At 34.8% G+C, this 7,024-nt stretch overlaps 1 pseudogene; it reads right to left on the bottom strand.

Annotated features, from left to right (window-relative positions):
• Positions 1-927: 927 nt before the first annotated feature.
• On the bottom strand, positions 928-6,461 carry LOC112934653 (nuclear transport factor 2 pseudogene; annotated as a pseudogene).
• Positions 6,462-7,024: the final 563 nt, after the last annotated feature.

Raw genomic sequence — 7,024 nt, 5'->3', positions numbered from 1 at the left:
CATGAGTCAGGGTAGGGGCATTGTGGTGTTATAAAAAATGTAGAAGCATTTTGAAATGGTAAGATTGATAGCTTGAATTCACCATGGGGGCTAGTATTTGCTGATAAAGGAAGTTCACTACACACCCAAGAGTAAGTCTTTTTCTGTATAGAAGCCATAATCAGGGCCCAATAGGCAAGCCTGTTTCCCATGAAGAATCTAAGGACAAAGAGTAAAAGATGTTAAGTAGGCACCAAAGAAGGTAGATCATGATTGTTAAATAGAATGCAGGTAGTGGTGTTACTCTGGGATACCACAACCCCCAGCTAAGCTTAAGCTCCAGGTTTACGGTATCAAATTGTTTGCTTCCATTCTGTTACATATTGGGGCAAACCCAAAAATGAGAGTGGGTGCATTACAATGCTACATAAGGCAATTAGGATAGTGTCAGTTTTTATTGGGGCTGTATACTTTTGTTTCTGATGGAGTGGGGTGAAGAAATGGGGTGATGTTTAAGTCCTGTTCTATACCTATTTCCCACAGGTGTGAAAACCTAATACACTGTGAAATTATTTGCCATTTCCAGGGCCATCTAATTATATGTTCTCCTGTAGATAGATCTTTCGGCAAGGACAATAAAATGTTATCTTGTGTCCTTATTTGTAGTAAAGCATGTTTTTCCTGCATGCTGTCTACTTGTATTCTAAAGGTGACATCAAGAGATCTGCAGGAATAGAGAATACACACTTGGAAGATTGAAATCTATGTATACTTTTAATGTCCACATAGTTATTGACAGGCAGCATGTCCAAAAAGCTGGTGAATGGGGTTTTGTCACAGTTTTTTTGTTGTTTTGTTTACATTTCAATTTTTTATTTAAATTCTTTTGCATTACTTAAGTCTTTCAAAGGTTTAAGGTGATACTACACAAACTTCTGTCATATGCAACTAGTCTAGCATCCAAACATTACGCACAATACCTTGGTAAGAGCAGAGCACTGCATCCACTCCTACCATGGCCCTGCTCATTTGTGTATATTTGGAGCATATGGAGGAGTGTGAATAGTATTGGAAAGAGGAAGGAAGTGGAAACATCCTGAGTTCCTGGCTGGGAGATGAGCCAAAGTTGTGCAAACAAGCCTGAACATGTCATTGGTGAGAACCCAACCATTATTTATGTTCTTTAATAGGAACATCTGGTGGAACCTCATTATAGAGTTTTCATCAGCTTTGAACTGGCTCACAATCATGCTGATGATGCAGCTATCTGGTGTGGGATGATGGTCCTGCACAGTGATGCTCTGCTGGATTTTCTGGAATGGAGTTCTAGACCACTTCACAATGACAGCTTTATCCTGGAACTGCTGTCCTTCACAGGATGGAAGGCAGGATGACGTAAGGCAGGATGCGTCAATATAAATTGTCCCTAGGTGGGTTCTGTCATTATCAAGTAACTGGTGGTAATGTTGAATGAAGCTGGATTCAGTCTGCTTCCAAATTGGCTTGTCTCCCACTCTGGAGAATCACTGGGTCTCATTGAGACCTGAGAGGCTGAAACAATCTCTTGATCTTTTTAATTCTCTCCTTCTGGAACACTGAATAGATAACACTTGATTAGATTTTTCTATATTATCCTCCACATTGTTTGGATTTCTCTTTCATATCTACTGTTTCTTTAATGATCTATGCTGTAATCCAACTAAGTTCCTCAGACTATGTTCTATTTCACTGTCTTTTTAAATTTATGTTTTTATTTCTCTCAAGTTCTTTATTCAAATGACTGTATTTTTATTTCAAAACTTTCTATTTGATTATTTGTCATTTTTTCTGTGGTGTCCTGAACTTGCCTTAATGGTATCTAGTCTTTCCTTTAACTTGATTACCTTAAAAAAACTTACTTTAAATACTCTTTCAATTTTTCTATTATCTATATAGTTTACAACGTGTTACTTCTTATGTTTTTATTTTTTACTTGCTCACTCTCTCATGGTAGTTTGCTTCCTTTTGTGGTATGAAACTTTAACTGTAATCTCATTTTCAAAGTAAATTTTTAAAAATATTTTCTTTATTTATTTGAGAGAAAGAGAGCACAAGCAGGGAGAGCGTCAGAGGAAGTGGGAGAAGCAGACTCCCCGCTGAGCAGCAAGTCCAACTCAGGGCTCAATTCCAGGAGCCCAGGATCATGACATGAGCCAAAGGCAGACACTTAACCACCTGAGCTACCCAGGCACCCCAGAGAGTGATTATTTCTGCAGGGATTCTTCTATGCCGTGGATTGTGCAGACTTCCTTTAAGCAGTTTCATATTTATTTCTGTGGAGTGTCTATGGGTCTCAATGTTTCCAAAGCTTCTTTTATAGTAACTTATTGGATTGAGATTTTCATTATCCTTGTACCATATGAATTATACATTTTTTTTTCTGCATCTGGCAGTGGCTTGGGATTCTGATTCCTTGCAGTGAATCTTTTTCATAACACTTTCAAGATAACCAACTTTCTTACTGAGTCTCTCGGCCAATGGAGATGTTTTAATGACTGTTTTACAGAAATGTGAACTCCTAGGTTTTTGCAGAGTTTAGTTCCAGTTGTCAGCCATTCAGAAATCCTAAACCTTGCCTCTTATTTATGTAAGTATTGAAAGAGCAATGTCTGTACAATAATCCTGGATTATAAACCATCTATCTTAATACTGGGCCACCTTTTCTGCTGAGAACCCACCCCTTCACAGAGCTTAACATTTACTTGTGTGACTTCTAGTCACCCATCTCTCATTTTAAAATTCCTTCCTCAGAGAAGCTTTCCTGGATTCTCAAATTAACTTTGTTCTCACTGTTGTACACTTGAATAGTATGCTGCACTTTTACTCTATGGTATATTCTATAATCTGAGTTTATAGACCAGTGGTTATTAATATAAACAACATCTAATAAAGAATTGTAGTCTTTAGGGGAGGAGATAAATCCATATATTCTATCCAAAACAACTCTAATTAAATTCTGCTATCCTCCTAGAATATCTACTACTTATAAATTCCTAGAATTTTATTGGTTTCTAAGCCAACATAATTTACCTTATAATCATGCAATTCTACTTAAACATGTTGGTCTCTTGATCTCTTCCCCATAATATAGGCAGTTCTACACAGTCAGCACGCAGCCAACATATAAATTACTGGAGTGGTACACAATTCCTTGTGAATGTAGGAAGTGTGGTTCTTAAGCCATTCTGGTTGCTTCTTTCTTGATACACATTTAATGTTTTCCTTTTCTATGTCTATATCCGGAGAAGAAATATTTACAAACATCCACACTGATAATATGTATCTCATCATGTATTTTTAAATTTTTTAAAATTCATACTTTTATTCCCGAATAGAAGGTCAGCTCTATGAGGGTAAAGAATGTTGTCTACTTTTGTTCATCATTATATCTCCAGCTCACAGCATTATATTTTATACGTGTATTCTGCTAAATAAATATTTGTTGAATAAATGAATGGTGGGCAAAAATCAATGAAATCATCATATTTCGGCAGCAATCCTGACAGGTAAATTATTAAGTGGAAATTTGTAAAGTGGGGTGTGGAAGTTTAGAAAGGGATGAAGAGGAAAAGTAATTGTGAACATGGGTGAGTAAAGAATCAGGACAATAAATCATAATGTATAAGCTTTTATCTCTGAGTTGAAGAGCTCGTAGTTTCCTTCACTTTTTATCATGTATTACCTAAATCAAGATACAATATTCTGAATGAATAAAAACAGCCAGCCTTTGAAATACATATATCACACCACTTATATTCTTTAAATGGTTCTTGAAATGCAACTTGCATTATTTTCCAATAAATTGTGGCTCCTAACTCATTCACAATCTTATGTTCAGTGAAAGAGAGTGTTCCCTAAAATCCCCATTCCTTGGTTCTTCTGGTTAAACAGGAAAAAGCATTCCTTGGTTCTTTTGGTTAAACATAATTTTTATTCTCTTTTACTTGTTATTTCTCAGAATGAGATGGGGTTCAATGCAATCATATATCATTCATTTGTATTAACCAAACTATTAATTAACAATCTCAAATATATTTAACATAACCAAAATAATTCAGCTTTGTTTTCTTGTATAATTATTTCATTTTCCTTCTCGGGGTCCAGAATCTTGTTTTCCCTTTTTTCAGTCTTAGATCTTTATGCTTTATATTTGTTTTAAAATAATGAGGTTTAATGTTCCCCACTCTTGGTGTACTGAATTTGTCTAATGGTTATCATGAGTACATTTTTTAAACCATAAATCAATTGTTGTGAATTTAAGTGTAAAATTATTAATATTGGATTATTACCATCATTACTGTATAGGTGCATGATTGCCTGATGTTCTATGATATATCATACCTTCAAATGGAATTTTATCCTTATGTATTGCTTTCCAACAGCACTGAATTAGAGCAAGCAAAGTTTGTGCTCATTTTCTTTGCCTCTTTGCTAGCTGGATCTTTCAAACTCTCTTTTTCTTTTGGCCAATGTGGTTAGTTTAAATGTATATCTCTCTATCTGTTTTCATACATCTATAAATATATATGCATATTTATAAAGTAATAACAATGTCATCTATATAAAGACTTATAGTCAATGCTTCTGCAAACATTGTAATTTATATAGAATTTTGAATTTATATTTCATTGAAATGGATAGAGGTTTTTGAATGTTGGTTGTTAGGTTTAGTTTTTTTTAAATCTTGTCACTTACTTTCTGTGTGTTGTTGAGACAGAAGTCCTTTCATTGATTGCTTCTCATTTTCCTTGCTGATGGCCTCCATCAGACAGACAGGCTCCAAGCTAATTATCAGAGATTTCTTCTTGACTGCTCATTTCCTTAAACTCTGCAGGAAGGAAACTCATGAACACTTAATGAAATTCAAGTATATACAAGATAATAAATAATAGTAAACATACTATAGATATTTGAATAGATTAGAGACATAATATACCAATCTGTACATCATAACTGGTAAAAAGACAATAACCATAAAAGTAGTTGGGATAATACTTATGATGCAATTGAATGGAGTTACCAAAGGTTCTTCCATCCAACAAAATCCCGAAATTTTGCACTTCATAGGCTACTGATCCAAAAACCTATTTGAACTGGCCCTCTCTATATCTATCTATCTATCTATCTATCTATCTATCTATCTATCTATCATCTATCTATCTATCATCTATCTTTATCATTATCATTTATCTATCTTTATGGATAATAAAGGAATTGTATTTATGATTTGAAGAAATGGGTTTTTTATTACACCGTTTCAAAGAACTTTACAATGTACTTTTATTTATACAATATTATGAATACAAAACTTTCCTTTTTAAGAATATTTTTCTTCAAAAAAAAAGAATATTTTTCTTCCCTTCAAGACATCTGTCTTATTATATTTTCAATCTTGTATGCTATATGGAACAGTACTAATTATATACAACCAATGATGAAAGCCAATGATGAAAATCTTCTGAAATTAGATACTCAAGATCTTTTATCCAAAACCTGCACACAATTCTAGATTTGCCCTTCAGCTCTGCAATGGGGGCCTTTTCTGGATGAAGTAGTTATCAGAATATCCCTAAATAACCTTCTATCATTATGTCTGAAGAAGCATTTTCTTAAAATGAGATAGCTTTATGAACCTACATAGTAAGGTGGAAAGCCCTCATAAATTCTATGACAGTAGTACAGACAGAAATTACAATACTTCAGTTACTATCAGGAAGCAATTGGAAATCATAAATTAATCTCCCTGACAATCCTGTTATGGGAAGAGACAGTTTTCATTTGAAGTACTTGCTGACAAGGCTGCAACTTTATTAATATAAAACATGTCATTTAGCTTTAGGCCCTACATTTTGGCAGCTGAACAAAACACAAAAGAGTTTACAACTGTCTTTCATTGTTGTATTGAGGTACTCCTCTAGCACATTTGAGGCTTCTAGTATGTGCACAAAATGCTATGCTAGATAGAATATGTGAAGGCTATCAAAGAAATCATAGGTATGACCCTTGCTGTAAAGTTGAGGAAGAAAGATGCAGTTTCAAAAAGAAAAAAAAATGAAGAAAATTATCTAGCAGTATGCCAAGTGTAAAACAAATGAAAACTAAATATAAACTGTCTTTGTATAGGAACAAATGTGTTGATTGTGCAGAAATAAGGCCAGACATTTGTGTGATTTTTCAGGTATACACATATTTTTCTGTGTCTATTTTACTCTAGCTTTTCTGATTTATACAGCATATCACACAGGAAATCCATGATAAATCAGAAAAGAAGGTAGGTAAGTCATCTTGTCATCAATTAATACCACTTGGGCTCTGCAGCATCTTTCATCTTAGTCATCCTTTTTCAAATCTCAAGGCCAAACTTACCTCTCTGTTAGTGAAGATAGTTCCCCTAGTTTCTCTTTAAAAGCTGGACAAATTTTGCCTCTGTTTTTCGTCTTCATTCTATTCTTCCAAAAGCCTTCTCCCTTAATTATATTTAAAACTATGGGAAACTGTTTTCTGAGCCTGGCTTTCCAGAATGAAAGTCACATTCTGCTTTAATTCAAACACTGTTGAGACATAACCATAATCTCATTTTCTATATAAACCAAGGTTCTCTTGAGACAGATACATTTTGTTTTATTTTCCCCTATTTATTTTTGAAATATTAAAATGTCAGAAGAATCCTTTTTTTGATAGAAAGTTGGAATGTTCCACAAAAGAACTGGCCAGTGATATTTCCTTCCCCTGTCCCTCAGCACGAGCACATAGCTACCTGTGGGAAGCAGATCAGCACAGATACTATTTAAAATGCTTACACCAAGTGATGCCCCCCACACTCCAGTGGAATTGCCCACCCAATCACACTTGCCTCAGTCCTAGTACACCATGCTCCCTCAACCAGAAGATGGGCCCAAAACTCTGTTCACATTGTGTCTCTCAATGTAGGTTGGCAGAGCCTTAGTTCCAGCAGCAGTGGCAAAAGTTGTCATTTAACAGCCTGAGGAGAGGACACCTACTTAAA

This window comes from Vulpes vulpes, chromosome X, assembly GCF_048418805.1.
Source record: "Vulpes vulpes isolate BD-2025 chromosome X, VulVul3, whole genome shotgun sequence".
NCBI lineage: Eukaryota > Metazoa > Chordata > Mammalia > Carnivora > Canidae > Vulpes > Vulpes vulpes.
Note: the sequence above shows the minus strand (reverse complement) of the source record. Positions and strands in the feature narration are given on the sequence as shown.